This window comes from Arvicanthis niloticus, chromosome 28, assembly GCF_011762505.2.
Source record: "Arvicanthis niloticus isolate mArvNil1 chromosome 28, mArvNil1.pat.X, whole genome shotgun sequence".
Taxonomy (NCBI): domain Eukaryota; kingdom Metazoa; phylum Chordata; class Mammalia; order Rodentia; family Muridae; genus Arvicanthis; species Arvicanthis niloticus.
The window spans coordinates 21,860,881-21,880,787 of NC_133436.1; the positions used below are offsets into that span (position 1 = coordinate 21,860,881).

General features: G+C 44.1%; 1 long non-coding RNA gene and 1 other non-coding gene across 2 annotated transcripts; both read right to left on the reverse strand.

The window, feature by feature from the left end:
- Window positions 1–855: 855 nt before the first annotated feature.
- Window positions 856–9,629, reverse strand: LOC143440163 (uncharacterized). Its single transcript, XR_013108019.1, has 3 exons — window positions 9,472–9,629; window positions 8,565–8,674; window positions 856–1,751 (listed from the first exon to the last, which is right to left on the reverse strand). It is a non-coding gene; the product is annotated as an uncharacterized LOC143440163 (long non-coding RNA).
- Window positions 9,347–9,429, reverse strand: Trnal-uaa (transfer RNA leucine (anticodon UAA)). The gene has a single exon. It is a non-coding gene; the product is annotated as a tRNA-Leu (tRNA).
- Window positions 9,630–19,907: the final 10,278 nt, after the last annotated feature.

Sequence of the window (19,907 nt, forward strand, 5' to 3'; positions counted from 1 at the left end):
ATTGCTTATATGTCATTAAGAAACCGAGGGACTGGTAACTCTGCCTCAGCCAGATTGAACGTGTGTTGCCCTTAAAAATGAGACAAGCCTCCAGCCTGACAACAGCCATTAAACTGGCCTAACAGCCTAACAGAAAAAGGTCCTGTGGCTATGAGAGATGATGTGGAAATAGCAAAGCTTTAGAATCACACCAGGTTTGGGGCTATGGAGATAGCTCAGCATGAGGCCCAGGGTTCCCCAGGACCCATATAAGAAGCCTGCGGGCACGTACTTGTACTGTTAGCCCGAGACAGTCAATTCTGGTGAGCTTCAGGTCCCAATGAAAGGAAGACCCTGTCATAAATAAACAAGGTGGGTGGCTTCCGAGAAAGGACACCAAAGTTGACCTTTGGCCTCTCCACCTACTTACCCAGCCACCCACCTATACAAAACCCCACCAGGTCTTCACCAACATGTGGTCCTTAATAACTTACTAGATTAAACAGAAAGTTTAAAAAAAATTATAATGAGACTATGTATCTTAATTTTGGTAGCGAGCTATCTCCAGATAGTTCTTGTGATCTCAGTGAAAAAATGCAAATCAATCCAGCCGGGCAGTGGTGGTGCACACCTTTAATCCCAGCACTTGGGAGGCAGAGGTAGGCGGATTTCTGAGTTCGAGGCCAGCCTGGTCTACAGAGTGAGTTCCAGGTCAGCCAAGGCTATACAGAGAAACCCTGTCTCGAAAAAAAAAAAAAAAAAAAAAAAAGAGCAAATCAAATAGTCATCAAAAGCGAGTAGGTTAAACACACACACACACACACACACACACACACACACACACACACACACAAAGAGTATGAACCAGTGTGTCAATTCCACAAGGGAAGAATATCTTTAATGGAAGCATTGTTGTGTTTAAGACAGTGTCAGTAGAGCAGGCCATGATGGCAGTTTGTAATCCTTGCACTTGGGAAGTGAAAGCAGAAGATCAGGAATTCCAACTGCCCTGAGCTGGATAACCAGTAGATTCTAGGCAAGACTGGGCTACAGAAGACCTGTGGGGAGCCGACAGAAGGCGGCTATCATCCTTGCAGCCATCTTGAGCCATATAACCTGACAAGAGACTTGTTTACAACAGCCTACAACAGCTGAGCACACTCTGATAACATCTTGTTTTAGATACCCAGGATCTTCCCTTGGGTGTGTGAGACTTAAAGGTGTGAGACTTAAGGGAGTGACTTAAAGGTGTGACTTAGAAGTCAGACGTATAAAAGTCAGAGGCAGACAGAAGAGAGTACTTGGAAAAAGGTACTTGAGACTTGAGACTTGGAAGAGTAACTTGGAACTTGGAACTGGGAAAGAGACTAGCAATTTAGAACAGGAATTAGGACTGGAAAACTTGGAACTTGGAGGCACTAGGGACTAGGAACTCAAGACTTGGGACTTGGAGAGAAGAAGAGAGATTGAAGAATAAACGGGATTGAATCACACTCTATCCGGTCTCCATTCTTCAAGTCCGTCCTCAATCTCTCTCTTGCTGAATCGCAACCCGTGGACCTGAGCAGCTTGGGGCAGTGCGGGCTCTAACAATTTAGCCCCCAAAGCTTTTTGGCAGTGCAGGTTCCAACTCTGACAGAGCGGTCAGAGACATTTTGGCCTCCAACGTGGGGTAGTGCAGTTCTCAACATTTTGGCACCCAAGCGTGGGGCAAAGTGATCCTCAACAAAGACCCAGGTTGACATGATGGAAATTTGAAGAATCTTAATCACCTAAAAAAAAAAAAAGTTCAAGTTAGTGGGAAGAAGAGAGTTAAAATCAGTGTTGGGACGAACACTGAGATTCATGGCTCTCTGAGACATGGGACTGGATTAAGGGGTCATATCAGGTACACGTGAAGAGAGCTCTCAAACTGGATCCAACTGGTTGGACATGCCTCTCTGCACCCCCATCCCAGTCTCCTGAACATAGACTCCTTCCCAGTGAGATGCTGGTGGCTACTGGCTGCCATTCAAGAAGAGCAGGGTGAAGCAACCAGGGAAGAACGATTGCTAGTAGTTACCTAACAAGAGCCTTGTCTTCCTATCCAACCCTGGAGGGTCCCATGGATCTCAAGGGACCCCTTCCCCTCACCCCCAGCTCTCTAATTAACTGACTTTGAACTCTGGATCCTCCTGTCTCCTCTTAAAAGGCTGAGATTATCAGTGTGCCCCACCACACCAAGTTTAAGGTGGTGCTGGGGAGCAGAGGCCGATGGATCTCTGAATTCAAGGTCTACGGAGTGAGTACCAGGGTAGCCAAGACTACACAGAGAAACCCTGTCTCAAAAAACAAACACACAAACAAAGCAAAACAAACCCCAAACTTATTGAATGAAGGGTTGTTCGAGGTGGAATTAAAGCTTGGTGGTTTTCAGTGTGCTGGTTTCTCTATGTAACGCTTTCCTAAATGCTGTGCAGTGGTGGTTTTGACCCTTTAATCCCATTACTGTAAAGCGTTTAAAAAAAAAAAAAAAGGGAGGACATTTTTTGGTGAGGTTGAGGGCAGTGTGGTCTACAGATTCCAGACAGTAGTTCCAGACAGTCAGGGCTACACAAAGAAACCCTGTCTTAACCACACCCTCACCCCGCAAACAAACAACAATAACAACAAAAAAACCCAAACCCTAAACATTTAGAAAAGATGGGTTACTGATAAATTAGATATAATGGCACACACTCATAATCCAATGCTTTAGCCAGGATGCTGAAGCAGGAGGATTGTGAGTTTGAGGTCAGCCTGGGCTACATAGCAAGACCCTGTTTTCAAAACAAAACATTACAGAACACAAACCCAAAAGGACTCTGGTAGCCTTGTGTTCCAGTGGCAGCAAAGGCTGACCTGTGGACTCAGGTATAAAGAGAAAGGGAACTGGGGTTGGGGGAAATGGGAGATGAGGGGGGCGTGTCTGTGCATTCAGGCTCCGCCCTTCATTCTTCTCCAGCCAGGACAGGGTAAAGTCCTTTGGGTTAGCAACTTACTTTGGCCCTAGGATTCCACACAGAGACTACAAATCCCTATCAAAGAAACTCACTAGTTGATTCAGTTCCACGGAACGCTGAGGTCATGTGAGCCCATCGGGCCTCTCTAACATTTACTTGTTGAGAAGGATAGGCTGACTGACTCCATGACCGGTTTCAAGTTAGCAGTCTAGGAGACTAGGCCTAAGAACTGGGCAAGCCCAGGCAAGTCAATTAAAAAAACAAACAAACAAACAAACAAACAAACAAACAAAAAAAACCTCAGGCTTCAGGCAGCTAGTCAGAAACTAGAAGGTGCCCAGCCACCTGTCCTAAAGCAAGGACAATGGGTCCGCAAGTTTCCAAACCTTCTGGGTAACAGGTTCCAGCCTCCACGCCCCGGTAATAGAATGGGTAATAGAATGTCCCTAGAGATGGAATAAGATCAAGGCGAACTACCCCCGGACTTCCTCAGTAACAATTTTCAGCTCCCACGCCCCGGTAATGGAATGCCCTTAGAGATGGAGTAAGATACTGACGTGCTTTAAATCTAGCCTTCGAACTCATCTGATTCTTTGTAATGGGAGACCCCAGCATGCTGGACTTCTGCAGAATAAAATATTCTTTACGTTTATATACTATTTGAGTCCGGGGGGTATCATTCTTCAGTAAATCATGAACCCTTATACTTGTTATTTTAGGCTAAGAGATGACCCTTTTGGGGGCAGTTCTTTGTCGTGCACAAATGGGATTAAGTATGACACCTAGCCACAGGAAAAAAAAAAAAGAAAGAAAGCCTGTATAGTTAGGGACATCACACATAAAGTCACCTGGCCGCACTCGTAAGCAGAGTGTTACACAATATTTCTTACATCGTCCCAATAATATAGATTTCTTATTTTTTTCCTTAGGCAGAATAAAAATATTAAGGTCAGGTTATATTTTAAATAACTGAACTGGGTGGGTCAGAATTGCTAGTGTTTAAAAAATGTGGACAACAATCTTAATATAGCTATTTGTGACTAACCCAGTGGGTGTGTGAAACCCAAGGGAAAAACAATAAACTCACTCACTGTGTATTTGAAAACTCAGAGTTTCTTTTTCTTTTCAAGTTAGATTTCAGAACATTACTTTTTTTTTTTTTTTAAACAAGACATTATCTAAGGAACTACCCCAAAATTCTGCCTTTGAAGAAGCTGCTGCTGGAAACCTAAGCATGTAAAGGCTAAGTGAAACAAGAAATTCAGTAAACAAATCAGAAAAACACAATCTGTGCCTTCCTCCAAAATTCATTTTTGAAATGAAATCTTGTTTTTTTTTTATTGCCCTGAAATTGTTATGAAAATACAAGATACTTGGCATAGATTTCCTGAGCAACCTTGCTATTATTAAAAACAACAACAACAACAAAAAAAACTGTTCTGTCAAACCTGGTCTTACAAAGATACTTTAGTCCGTTGGCCATCTCTATAGGCCACGCCCTCATTACAGCTGCGTCACATTGACCCTCTGAATCCATTGTTATAAAGATCTTATAGGTGAGACCACATAGTTGGAGAAGCTAAGGAACCTGGGTAAGGAGGATGATTCCAAAGCCCCCTCTAGCAAGGAGTGGACCTAGGGTTAAAACCTGAGCTGAGTCGAACCTGGAGCAGCAGGGTCCGGATCTCAGTGAAGGGGTCTAACAGGCCTGAGCATGGCAAACACGGCACTGCACAGACAGGTTTGCCTTCTGCCTCTCTCCCCTCTTGCTAAAACCCATTAGATTACATTCCTGAAGCTACCCGCCAAGGTTTTATTTGTCTACTTCCTTCTAAGGCTGATAGCCAAGGTCCAGTTATCAAAGTGCTCATGTACAGCAGTCAAAAGCCACCTTTAGGCTGACCTAATTAACATGCCCAATCCAATCAAAACAAACCAATTCATCCTAACGATGGAGTCCCCCTTTCCCTTTATAAACTGCATTTGCCTGTGGGGTCTGTCTTCTCTCTATCTAGAGGCAGGCCTTTGTTCCTCTGGGCAAATATCCCTGGCCCCTTTTCTCCTTCTCCCTTGCTCCTTTCCTTTCCCTTACACCCTATGTCCTGTCTTGGTTTTTTATTCCTTATCCTTTGTCCCTGGGAGCAAATAAATCTTCTTTGTGCTGAGAACTTGGTCTTGGTGTGTTCTGTGCCGAATCCAGTCCTTTCCCTCAGTACTGGAGCAGGGGACAGGATTGCCTTGAGTTCAAGACTAGCATGGGCTATATAGTAAGTTTGAGGCTATCTTGGGCTAAATAGTAAGACTTTATTTAAAGCCAACCAACCAAGCAACCAACAAATACCAAACAAACAAACAAACAAACAAAAAAGCCTGCTTCTCAAAAACTCTCTTGTGCTATGTGATTGCCAATCCCATTTCTGTGTGGCATCCCATTCTTATGGGATGTGTAGTAACTGTGGAGTTTACAAGCACGCCTACTTCTATGTGTGCTTACATAGGAGGGAGACTGAGAACTCAGACAAATATTCTTTTTTTAAAAAATTGTTTTTACTGTTTTTAATTGTGTGTGTGTGTGTGTGTGTGTGTGTGTGTGTGTGTGTGTATCTATATATATCTGCATGCAGGTATATGCACACGAGTGTCAGCACCTACGGAAGCCAGGGGTGTCAACTCTCCTGGAACTGAAGTTATGGATGGTTGTGAGCCACCAAGTGGACCTGTGTCTTCTAGAAGAATAACTAGCTTTTAACCACTGAGCCATCTCTCTAGTCCCAAGAGGCAAATACTAACTCTTTCTGTAGCTGCTGTTATAGCTGTTGCTGTCTTCTTTTCTGTGTGTGAGACAGTCATTATTACAGTCTTGTGGCCTGGAATCTACTATGTAAGGCTCTTGAGTGCTGGGATTACTAGGCCCAGGCCATCAGTTTTCTTTTTTCAAAAAAAAAATTTTTTTAATGTGAATTGGTATTTTGCCTACTTGTGCCAGATCCCTTGGAACTAGAGTTATGGACAGTTATGAGCTGGGAATTGAACCTAGGTGCTCTGGAAGAGCATCTGGTGCTTCTGACCACTGAGCCATCTCTCCACCCTCTCAATGTCTTCCTTAATTTTTTTTTTTTTTTTTTTTTTTTTGTATTTGTGTGTCTACGAAACCTGATTAAAACATACAATGTAAAATGTGGCACATTTCTACCAGGTCCCCTGGATGAGGATGATTGAGGAGACAATGAAGAGAATCAGGTGTGAACTGTTTCCAGTGGATTTTGAGGTCATTCATTTATTCAGTGTGTGGAGAGCAAGTGCACATAACGTTCCAGAGGCACTCTGGTAGGCTTAATTCCCAGTTCACACTGGTGAGCACCCAGTGTCGACCCTGGACTGAGAAGGTTGACAGAGCAGATGGTGCTGCCTTTGACTGACTCACTTCCTTTATCCCAGACCATCACTGCCCAGGGCAGTCTGCTCACACTGGCAGGCTGCTTCGTACATCTCTATGCAGACTTTAGTCCGTGTGCAATACTGACATCTATCGCCTAAGATTAAGTTTTAACTATGTCCTTCCCTCCTTCCTCCCTTCCTCCCTTCTTTTCACCAGGGCCTCATTGTCTAGCCCTAGCTGGCCTAAAATGTGTTATGTAGCCCAAGCTGGTCTCACACTCAGAGATTCACCTGCCTTTGTCTTCCAAGTGTTTAATTAAAAGCATATGCATTTAATTAAAGGAATTTGTTTGTATCATTCTTTTAAATGGTTAAACAATCATCACTCCCTTTCAGATACTTGGACGAAAGGTCTAGAAACACCGACATTTATGTTCACGGAAACTAAACTTAGGCCGGATTGGTTCACAATAGCCTTGTGCCTGACTGCACAGAGATGTGTAGATGTGTACTCTCTGCCTCTTTGTGGTATCTCTACAATTAAACGATCTTGAGATTCCATTTCATCCTAGTCAGAAAGACTACTATCAAGAAATCACACACACATACACACACACACACACACACACACACACACAAAACCAAACCAAACCAACCAACCAACCAACCAACCAAACAAACAAACAAACAAAACCAGAATAAAACAAAACCCCAGACCAACAAAACCAATAAAAAACAACCCCACCCCACCCTACCACCCACATACACACACAAAAATGCTGGACTTAGTAACCCTCGCCTTTAATCTTAGCACTTGGGAGGCAGAGGCAGACAGATCTCTGTGGGTTCAAGGCTAGCATAGTCTATATAGTGAATTCCAGACTATCCAGGACTACACAGAGAGACCCTGTCACACACACACACACACACACACACACACACGCACACGCACACGCACACGCACACGCACACGCACCTAAAAATAGAACTACCATACCACCACACAGTATACTACTCCTGGGAGTTTACCAAAGAAATCTAAGTCAGCAATGCCAAAGAAGCATGCACACAAAGACACATGTGCAGACATGTTTACAGCTGCATTCCCCCAGCCGCTAAGGGAAGGGGTCAGCCCAGGCACCGAACAGTGCATGAATGAATATAGAAAACTCAGTGTACACGAACAATTGGGTTTTGTTCTGCCATATCTCAGTACAAAATTATGCCATTTTCAGAAGAGAGGTGAAACTGGAGATCATGTTAACTGAAATAAGACAGTTCAGAAAGACATACATCACAGATTCTCTCTCCTGTGGAATCTACTTTGAAAATGGATATCTATAAAAGCTTACATCGACAGGGCAGTATAAGGGACGACAGAAGGAATGGGGCAGGGGCAGGTGGAGCAACACAGAGTATCAGGAATGCATACGAGCAAACCACATGATACACAGGTTTAAAAATGTCATTATGAATTACATCATTTTGTGTAATGAATATACTAATAAAAAATTTAAGAACCTGAGGCATTAAAATTTATTTTCTTTGAATAATTAGCACTTGCCTGAGGTACATTGCATGCATTTGATTTATTTATTGATTAGTTGAAACTGTACCTAAAAATAAGCAACAGCCTGGATGGGGCTGGAGAGATGGCTCATTAGCTAAGAGCACTTGCTGCTCTTACAGAGGACCTGGGTTTGGTTCCCAGAGCACACGTGGCAGTTTATAAACTGTGTCTCCAGTTCCACAGCACCCATGGCTTCCTCCTGGCTGGGCACCAGGCACCTATGCATTGTACTTACAGACATTCAGGCAAGCATGCGTCCACATTAAAATAAATGAATAAAAATGAAAAGCAAAACAAGTTAATCAAGATCTCCAAGCCCTAACTTACTACTGAGGAGGCTGATGGCTAATCCATGTATATGTGTATGTCTATATGTATAGCATCAACCTCATAAACAGCTTTAGCGTTTGAAAGGAAAATGCTTAATTGAAACAAAGATCACTGGAGCCAGAGAAGGGCTTCATCACAATTAAAGCAATGTTCATGAAAATTATTTCAGTGATCTGTTTAATGGAAGATTTAAAAAAAAAATAAAGATTTAAAGGAGTGGGGAAAGTCAACTACCTGTAATTGACATTGACTTCCTGTCTCCTTAAGACAGTTATTAAAAACAAAAACAAAAAACAAAACAGGCTCGTTCAAACAAATAAACTTACCTCAAGTTTACCAGTAGGTGTCACTGTTTAAATATACTAATACTATTTCCCACAGAATTCTGAGCTTTTCGAAAAATAATTTTTCTACGACTCCAGATAATTGAATGGACCTGACAAACAGATGAAAACAAGTGGTCAATGTGAATAATCAATGTTTCCTAGGGTTTATGATTGTAGTGAGGGGTTAATCAGTGTCTCACGCCCAACTTATTCAAAAGGCTGAGGAGTTCCTTGAGCCACACCCACAAAGTCTGTTTAACATCTTAGACTGCTTTGATTAAAAACACTTTTGAAGAAAATAGGAGAAGAAAAAAATAAAAAAAAATTGAAATTGTGGGTCTTCATTGATCAAATGGTACATTTTTAAAAGACTGCACGTGAACAAGTTAAACTTTGGAGGGGTTTTAAGGAAAGGAAAGGAAAGGAAAGGAATGGAAAGGAAAGGAAAAAGGAAAAGAAAAGAAGCGAGTGGGGAGCAGGGACAGAGGAAAAGAAAGGCAGAAGCGGACTTGTTTTTTCCTTCTGTGCGGAAGTACTTTTGTAAAAAGTTGGCCAATACCAGACCTCCCCCGGCCGGGCCTCCTTCTGCCTGGCCCAAGTTGGTATTCCCCTGCCGTGCACAGGTTTCTGGAGACACGGTCGCCTCACTGCGGGAAACTAGGCTTGTAGCAGCGCCCTATTAAGGATTAACCTTTTTTTCCAACTGAAAATAAGATTTTTAATTTTCAGGAGATCTGGACCTCAAAAAAAACTGACAGTCCGCGGAAAAAGATCAGCACCTATACCAGGAGTGGGGTTCGAACCCACGCAGACATATGTCCATTGGATCTTAAGTCCAACGCCTTAACCACTCGGCCATCCTGGTGCAGGCGTACATTACGGCGTTTGCTGTTCCTACAAAGCTTACACTGCCGTCCTCATTTCTCGTTTATTCGAAGATGCTTTCCCGCTGGCCCCGCGGCGCTCCCGGCTTTCCGGGCCCCGGCTACAGAGACTCGAGACTGCCGCCGGGGTTTCACGCCGCCGCAGTCGCTCGCTGTCGCCCCGAGCTCTCGGCGGCGGGGAAGGAACTGCAGGAGCGGCGCGCGGGGCGGGGCGGGGCGGGGCGGCGCGCTGGGCGGGCGGGCGCGCGCTGGCTCTCCTTGCACACTGCACGTTCCCGGGCGCGACAAACAAACCCCACAGCTAACTTCTGGGCTCCGGAGCGGACGTGGGAAGGAGTCCCTCGGGTGTTGGGGACTCCTTCCCTGGATGTGTTTCTTCTAAATCGAATGGGTCCCCGGGGCCCGGAACCTGTTCGCTGCTTTCCTTCCTCGCCAGTGTGGTTAGACACGCCCGAAGGAGGTTCTGGAGAAAGCTGTGTTGGCAGGGCAGTGTGGCCCAATCACCCATCTCCCTCCCTGGTCGCCGTAAGCACTGTCCCCTTTGCAGCGCTTCAAATGCAGGGTCAAGATCTCCCGGGTTCTTGCCACCCCTTCTTTTAACTTGTTCCATGTTTTACTTTCGCTTTTGTTGTTGTGGCACAACACCCTCAACAAAAAGTAATTTAGGGGACAGCGGTTTATTTGCATTACTTAGGGTGCCACTCAAAACCTTGGCTCTACCCCTGGGTCCAGGATGGGTGTTCTGCAGCAGGGAGCTGGTGGCTGAGCCTTGCCCTGGCTGTCCCTCCTTGTCCCCTTCCCCACCCCACCCCCCACCTCAATGTTTGGTTTATACAGGTCCAATGGCTTCAGTCTTTGACAGTGACCTAGCTTTCGCTCAGGTGCCTCACTGTTTCAGACTTTCTGGTGGCTCCCTCAAACATTTTCTGGGTTTCACTGTAACGATCCAACTGCTCTGCCACCTCTCACAGTTCCTGTGGCCTCTGGGGACACCTAGCTCTCGGTTCTCTTGAGTCCTGGTTAAGTCTGACCGGACTGCTCAAGAAGGGTCTGTACTATAGCAACCCAGACAGCTCCTGTCTACCACCCAGTGCGGGGGAGGTGTGGGGACAGATCCAATGATCCTGGGCATGTTTCTCAGTAGTATCTTTAGGGCACTCAGAGAAGTACACCAGATTGCCTAGGTCCTCAGTCCTTGTCCTCTGTGTGGACACTGCTAGAGTCTGGAGGCAGCGTGTCGAATATAACATTGGTCATCACCGTGTTACTTTAGCAAGTGATCAGAGGCCTTTAGCTTCGTGCAGTGGGTGTTAAATCATAATGAGAACATGCGCTCTCTCTACCCCCAAGCATTGCTCTATGCCCCCTACACACATTATTATCTAGCCTGATTTTTTTCTTCTTTTTCTTCTAGGTTTTTTTTTTTTTTTTTTTTTTTTTTTTTTTTTTTTTTTTTTGAGATAGGGTCTCACTCCGTAGTACTGGCTGTTCTGGAACTCACTATATAGACCAGGCTGTCCTCAAACTCAACAGAAATCTGCCTGTCTCTGCCTCCCAAACGTTGGGATTAAAGGATTAGAGTGAGCACCACTTCTCTCCAGAGGCGGGAGGGGAGGAGTCAGTTAATTTTCTTAATAACTGTAAAGTCGGTGTTCCTATTCCCCCCCCCCCCCCCCCCCCGGCTGTATGCTCGGCTGGTGTAGCCCAGTGTTTCAGAGCTTCATTGCCAACCCAGCTTTGCATCCTACGACTCCTCTCAGAAATACTCTTTCTGCTGCTTTCTCTGGATTGCATTTTGTTTTTCTGGCTGCAGTTCAGGGATGGGTCTGGAACTCGAGTTAGTTTTAATCGGGGTTGCAAGGACTCCTGGTTTACTTGGGGAGAGATGTCAATCAATCATCGATGGAGTATATCATGTTTTGATAAGGAGTACCATAACAGTCCTTACCATCCCATAGAAAGTTCTTCTGTGAAATGAGAAGCACATGGAGATACCTGCAGTTATTTAGCCAACAGCCCTCAACCAGCAGCTGCTGCTAATGACTGTGTTTAAGTCTTCAGATTATAGTCCCAGATCCTCAAGTGACAGCCCCAGACACTGGATCCTCCAAGTGCCCAGTGACCATAGAAAAGAAATCCATCTGACCTCACTATACATTCTTAAAAACAGATGTATTTATTTATTAAGTATAGTGTTCTGCCTGCATGTCAGAAGAAGGCACCAGATTTCATTATAGATGGTTATGAACCACCCTGTAGTTGCTAGGAATTGAACTCAGGGCCTCCAGAAAAGCAACCAGTGTTTATAACCTCTAAACCAACTCTCCAGCCCCTGCATGGTTTTGTTTGTTTGTTTGTTTGTTTTTTGTTTTTCTTTTTTTCAATTCTTGATTTTCAGTATCTGTGGACATAATACAAATCACTATTGTTTGGCAATGCTTAAGTGTGTGTGTTGAAGTGAAACAATTCTGAGGCTGACCATCTCAGAGCATTGTGACGAGTCGCTGAGGGAGTATTAAGTGCAGACAGGCAATTTAAGAATACAGCAACCCAGGGGACAGCACCACTCTGAGATGGAGAGAGCCAAAGGCCAGAATCTGTCATGGGAGATATGTCCTGCATTTTCAATGGGAACCTGGTTGGGGGGGAATGGGGGGGGGGAGAAGATGCTGTTTTTCCATATCTACATCTTAAGTGAGAACAAAAGTCTTATCCCTAATAACTAGCTATAAGGGAGTCCAGGAAGCAAAAGTTCTAGTGTTTTAGAAAGCTGTCCTCAAGTGTGGGAAATTCCCCAAGCACAGGGAAAGGGTGTTCAAGTGAGGCTGACAATCTCAAGGCATAAAAAAGTACTCACTTTAGTGTTTGAAGGAAAGAAGCCTTTAGTAATGGCGCTTGCTCACAGTGCTAGTCAGGGCACACATGGCAACAGTAACTAGATTTTATAACATTGTACTGACTACAGATTAAGAAGCTGTTTGGGCGTGATTCTTAAGGAGAAGTTTCATGATAAATTATCTTCAATATACATATGTGTTTATTTGAGCTATGATATGCTGTATAGATTGTTTTTTAAATTTTTTTTTTCCCCAAGCCAGGAGGTAGTGGCTTATGCTTTTAATTCCCACACTGGGGAGGCAGAGGCAGATGGATCTCTGAGTTCAAGGCAGTCTGGTCTACAGAACTAGTTCCAGGACAGTCCGGGCTACACAAAGACATCTAATCTTGACAAATAAAAAAGCCCTTGAGTGCTTTTAGTCTTACTATATAGCCCAGGTTGGCCACCCACCCTCAATTCTCCCATCTCAGCCTTCCTATTGTTAGGATGACAGGTGTGCACTGGCGTGTCTAGTCATGCCCAGTCTATGAATGTGTTGACACTCCCTGTTTCAGTAGATTGAGCCTTGAGCCTGAACGGGCTGCATGGACTCGTTTCTAAATAATAGAATTAAACAAGTAGAAGCACCCACCCCTGGAGAGCAGCTAATCATCAAAGGCACTTCAGTGCCTTCTTGGTGGCTTGTTCTCACATCATTTCCTGTGAAGGAAGTGAGCCGTTCTATCATGAATAACTCTGTAGAGGCTCCCATGGTGAAGACCTGAAGCTCCAAGCCCCCAGCCCCCAACCCCAACCCCAGAACTCGAGGGTTCCATGAGTGTACTTGGATAGAACTCTTTAGCTCAATACAACCTTCAGATGGCCATAGCTCTAGACAAAACTTTGGCTGCAAATGCCGAGTGACCCTGAGCTGGAACCACCCAGCTAAGGTCCTGTTCCCCAACCCCCAAGAACTGTGACAGAAAGCCAGCATTTGTGATTGCATGTTTCCATTATTTCTTACATGAATTGATACATGTTCTCGAATTGATACATGTTCACAGGCACGTGCTCTTTATCCACAGATAGATTTATCAGTGTTAATTGTAGTGAGCCCCTAGCTCAACTTCCCTTTTTCATTTGTTTTCAAATTCATGAGTGAATTGATCACTTGTACTTTCTAAGACTACTAACCTACCCTTAGCTTCCTCTAGAATCTTCTTCATGTGTCTTTTTTTAAATTGGGGTTTCACTATGAAGATCAGGCCAGCTTGCAACTCTGTGTAGAGCAGGCTGGCCTCTAATTTACAGAGCTGTCTGTGCTTCTGCCTTTCGAGCTTCCCAAATGTGACTTCTACTATGCTCTCTACTCCACTGAAGCTTAGTCAGAGGGGCTGGAGAGACGGCTAAGTGGTACTGGCTGTTCTTCCAGAGGATGTGGGTTCAATTCCCAGCGCCCACATGGCAGCTCACAACTGTCTGTAACTCCAGTTCCAGGGAATTTGACACTCCCACATGGACATACGTGTGGGCAAAACACCACTACACATAAAATAAATATATATTTTTAAAATCATCAGATACCATTTGAGGCGAATAAAGGTTCCCTGCTTGTGCCAACAGCTTACCAGTTAGTTATTCTTACTAATGTCTTTGAAAACTGTCTGATTTATGACCTTCTTTTGTTCTGTAAACAAACAAACAAACAAACAAACACACAAAAACTTCGCAAACTCTTACCACATTGGAATATGATATTCAAAGTAATGCAAATTTGTGTTCCTGGGCTGTGGCTATTCAGCTCTGACTGCAGAATAAACTCTCTTATTCCATTTGAAGTGAGGGCTGTGTTTAAGCATTGCCACATATAGGGCTACTGGGGACAAGGGACAAGAGAAAGACTGAAGGCTCTGTGGCCTGTGCCTGTGATCTCAATGTAGTCACGGTCCATACAGCAGTATTTCCGTCAGGGTACCATAAGAAACAATGGTCTCATAAGGGAGCATGAGGCTGAGAGTTTCTGACGGCGAGCGCAGGGTGGCTGCTACAGTGCAATGTGTGACTCCTGTGTTTGTGGCTGGTGTGAACGGACCCTCTCTGGCTTGGTCAGTGGTGCAATAACCAATTCATCATATTTACCTGCAGCAATCAGCATTAATAAAATGGCTATGTTACTGCTTCGTGTGTTTATTACACACACACACACACACATTATACACCCACACTGTATCTCGGTCTCTTGTTTTAAATTTATTTTTAAAATTGATGTTAAAATTAGCATATAAAGCCAAATGAACTTCATTATGACATTTTATACATATGTGTCATTATACTTTGGGTGGCATCTTATCACTCTTCCCAATGGACCTTCTGTTGTGACCCATGACCCCCCCGCCCCCCCCTTTTCTGGCTCTCATTTTTGCCCTGAATAGTTCCCTTTTCTGCTTCATGTTAGATGTATTTTACTGTCCTTTCTCCTTCTATTTCCTTCCCCTAAGACCTCTTCTTCCTCTCTCATGATTCTTTTCTTTATTCCCCTATACCCACCCAAGAGAGATCAAGAGGAGAGAGATATTTAAATGTAGAGACTACACGTGAGAGAAAGAATGTGTATCTGTCTTCCTAAGCCTCACTTACTTTATTTAACATAATGTTCTCCTGTAAGCTGGTTAACTTTTGTCAATTTGGACACAAGCTAGAGTGATCTGGGGAGCCAGAACATCATTTGAGAAAATTCTTCTATCAGATGGCTCTGTTAGACAAGTGGGGGAGGGTTTCTTGTTTAATGATTGATGTGGGAGAGCTTAGCCTACTGTGGGTGGTGACACCCTTGGTCAAGGGGTCCTGGACTGTATAAAAAAGCAAGCTGAGTGAGTTTTGAGAACCAGCTAGTAAGCAGGTTCCTCCATGGCTTCTGCTTCCGCACCTGCCTGCAGGTTCCTGCGCTGGGTTTCTGCACTGGGTTCCTGCTCTGACTCCCCTCGGTGATGAGTTGAGACCTATAAAGCACGCAAGCCATTTCTTCACTAAGTTGCTTCTGGCCAGTGTTATATCATGACAATATGTTAGGTCCAAAACGGATCCCCCAAATGGCAGTGCTTCCGACAGTGTCCTGTACAACAGTCTGGGCTCAGCTCGGGATGGACTCTGACTGGGTAAACAGGAGAATTGGCAGCCGATAAACAAAAGCTTAACTCAGCACACACGAAGGGTATAGTGTGGAATAGAGTTCATTTAGGGCATGAGAAGGGGAATTGAGGAGGGCGTAGAGACAGAGAAATGCGGGGGGGGGGGGGGTCAGGGAGGAGAGATAAGCTAGGAACACTTGGAGAGGGGAATGGAGGGAGAAGGAATAGAGAGAGTGACAGAGTAGGAGAGTAAGAGAGCGAGGAGGGGGCAAATGACCCCAGTGAGTCAGGCTTACCTGGCTATCCCTAGGTAGCTATGGGGCAGAGCCTAGAAGGAATGCTAATGAAAGGTCCGGGACTCCCCAGAAGGGAGGTCCACTTAAGTCACAGGATAGCACGCACCCAAAGGACACATGAGAGACCGTCTTGCTGTAAAGTACATGAGGTGGTTTATTAAATCAGAGCTCTGGGCCAGCCCATATCTCCATATCTCACATAGGGGATAGAGGGACTGTCCCCGTGGCTCAGGGGTCTAGCGCTTATATGTGGGCGGGGTGGGGAAAAAGCGAACTTTTGCGCGGGTGCACGGGATTGGTTGTTTTACTTTTTTTGAACACTAGCAGGCCGTACCATGGGGGCAGGGTGTAGTTCCTCCCTTGGCCAGTCAGTTTCTGGGATGTTCTTAACAGGCCTTTGTCTTGTAACTCCCCCTCCTCTGTAACTAATTAGATGGGCCCAAACCTGCTGGCAGGCACTTTTAACTATTTAGGTTAGGGAAAGGGCCCTGTTATTATTAGTTTCGGCCTATTGTTTGAGGCTTGATTCACATTCACCTGGAATGTGTTCTGGGGTGGTGAAAATCTTACATTCAGTTCCTCGTTCTGGAATCTGCACTTTTCTGCCCAAGGTCTAAGGTGAAATATCTATACACATTTCATAAAATGGCCTTTATAATTTTTCACTCTACACTAACACATACTTTTTGCCCCTCCTCCTTGATGATCCCTGAGTCTTGGGGACCAGAGGTATGACACAGCTGTGTCATTTGTGGCTGAGCACCTCTTAGTCACTTACTCTTTATATTTTAGACTCACAAACTCAGTTGTGAGTTTCTGGATTAGCCACCAGCCACTGCACAAGGATGCTTCTCTGAGTCTGTTTGAGAACTACACCTAAGTGTGGTTGGAGATACGTGGACACAGAGGACACCTTGCTACTGTGTCCACTGAGCAAACTGACAGTTCACACCCAGGTCCTCAGCCTTGGATTTGTGGGATTTTGTTATTGTTTAATTTTTATTATTTTAAAGTATGCATAGGCATGTGTGCATGCATGTGGTAGTAACCTCAGAGGCTTTGGGTCCCCTGAAAGGATTGTAAGCCACCCCATGTGGGGGCTGGGAACTAAACTTCGGTCCTCTGTAAGAGGAGCACCTGTATGTAACTACTGAGCCATCTTTCCAGATCCTGGTTTTTTGTTTGTTTGTTTGTTTTTTATTTGTTTGTTTTGCTTTTTTGCTGTTGTTTTTGAGAAAAGACCTCATGTAGCCTAAGCTGACCTTAAATCCACTAATGTAGCCAAGGATGGCCCTGAACTTCTGATGTACCTCTCAAGTGCTGGGATTACAGGCCTGTATCACCATGTCTAGTTTTATATTGGGGATCAACTTGGGCCTTTGTGTATGCTTAGTTAGGCAAGCACCCTACCAAGTAAGCTACACTCCAGTCTTCAAAGCAATTTTATTTTATTTTTTTTTAAAGATTAAAATGAGAGTGGTTTGCAAGCAGAAAAAAATGCTTGTGGCTTCAGTGCCAGTTGCTTTCTTGAGCTGACACCATGAAGGGCATATGATGCTGGGACTGCATGCTGGTTTCCTGTGATCCAAATTGAGGCGAGAACAAGGCAGTATCCAGGGCCACGTGTCCACAAGGAGGCAAACTCATTGCATCATTGTCAAAGACCTGTGATGTAAGGGTTTTACCAAGAACTGGTGGGGTGGGGGTGGGGGAATAAATGTCCCTTCCTCTCTTCCTCAGTTGCCTTAATCTATCTGATGATCTATTGCAAAAGGGTGTGTGTGTATGTGTGTGTGTGGTTTAGTCCCTGACAAATCCTGTCAGACAAGCCTACACCCTTCGCACTTTGTGGTACATAAATCAAGGGTTGCTAATATAAATTTGAATGTATGAATCTTCACCGCTGCTGTCTTTCTTACTTTGCAAATCTTGAAGGAGTTCAGTTACTCTGGTACTAGCTTGCAAACCTCTGATCCTTTGAGGTGTAAACCACAGTATTTACTGTGTACTTAGGGCTTTGTGACTTAAAGCTTTAAGAACAATGCAGGTCTTTAATGTTTTCTTTTCTTCCAAATACAAAATAAGGGTAAATATGGAAACAGCAGACTAAATAGAATTACCAGCACCATTGTTCTTTGCTTGTTTCGTCCATCAGAGAACCATTCAGTAAGGTGATGGGTAGAATGCCTTTGACACTGTAGCAGCTTGCAACACTGGGAGAGCCTATCCTATACACTTCTATTGGCTTAATTACAAATTGGCATTTGTCTCTTTTTTCCCTCTTTTAGGCTGTATCTCATTTTCTTATGGTGAACCTGGGAGGATCTAGCCCCCCCCCCTTCTCTAGCAGAAGATAAACCCAGGATTCCATGTATGACAGCCAAGCTCCTGCCACTCCCAGGTGTTTTTTTAAAAATGTGTTTTCTGCCACCTTTAAATCGCAGGTTGGCTTTAAACTCACAGTAATCCTCTTGCCTCAGTCTTCCAAGCATTAGGTTTCTAGGTCTTGGCAATGATATTAATTTTTTTAATTTAGTTTTATTTTAGACACTAATTCATTGATAAGACTGGATTGTCTTAGAGGAATTCATTCCAAGTTGTTTTAACTCATATCCACAAGGGCTTTTTACAGGTTGCAAGTCCTGTATTGCATACTGCCAGTCCACACCTCACAGAGAGAGGCACCTGTGAGTAGAGACTTTCCCACTGGCAATGAGAACTTATTGCATAATTACTTCAAACATTAATAATGGCTGAGTCCTTTTGATGAGGCATAGAAAAGTGTTTTGTTCTTGTTTTAAATTTCTCTAATGGTAGATTTAAATTTCTTCTCCTAAATGCATGTCCTAACACCTTACCACGGAGTGACATTTCTTGTTCAACAGGATTGTTTTTTTTTTCTCATCAACAGATTGCAAAGTGTGGCTGAAGATTGTGAGACCATGTCACTACACCCATTTAAGGCTGCATTGCACTGGGGTAAACCACAGGGCAATGCAAAGAATGAACTAGTCAAACATTCCTATGTGCAAGAGAGAGCAAGAAAAATTCCTGGGTCTGTCATGTGAAGACTAAATAACTCCTTTTCATCTGGGGTGACATTCCCTGGATTGCCCTCCCCATTCTGGGGAGAGACACCTGTCACCAAGATGAAACATCTGTGTCTTAAAATCCAGCTGCATTTCCAGCTTAGTAAGTATAGGTCGGGATCCTCCTGCATCCCCACGAGTTATGCTTTCACCCCTGCAGATGAGGAATGAATGGCCTTGCAGCTACTTAATTCACAGTGTGAATTGTAAATGAAATGTTTACATTTTGCGTGTGTTTACGTGTGTGCGGGTGTGTCCATCTCTGTGTGTGTGTGCGTGCATGTGTGTATGTATGTGTATGTGTGTGCACATGTGTATGTTTGTGTGTGAGCGCACATGTAGTTTATGGACAGTAAGGCCTTGAGAATTGGAAGCACACACTATTGTCATTTATCACCAGATGATCAGATTTTTGGCTGCTCAATCTTGTACTCCAGCTTCCATATCTATGAGCTTAACAAACCTCATTGCTTTCCGTGTTACAGAGCCTCAGGTATGTTGTTATAGCTCTGAAAATAATCAGGCCGCAGAGAAGAGCAAGGAAACCGAGATTTTGTAAAACATTTGAAAAACCTAAATGAATTAAACACACACACACACACACACACACACACACACAAAAACATCACCATGATTTGGCTGACTGTGGCTCGAAGAACAAGTGAAAGAATATAAAATTAGAACACTGTACAATAGACCAGATCAAGCATGTTTGCAGAAGACTGAGGGAGGAATACCCAACAAAAACATGTATGAAATGTTATACGGAAACGAGTAGTGAAAATACATACTTTAAAGAAAAAAAGTGAAGGAGGGTGTGGCTCAATAGGTAAGAGCACTGGATGCTCTTTCAGAGGACTCGGGTTCAATTCCCAGTGCCTATATGGCCTCTCACAAACACCTGCAACTTCACTTCCATGGGCTCTGACATCTTCTTCCAGACTCTGTGGGTACACATAGTACACAGACATACAAGGAAAAATACCCAAATGCACACATTATTTTAAAAAGAAAAAAATAGTTTGAGTTGAGGTACCCTACATGGCAGGGGTTAATATTTTCAGAAGCCATAGGTTATGAAACAAAATCTTCTGTGCCAGGTGGAGATACTTCCCTGTGAATTGTTGT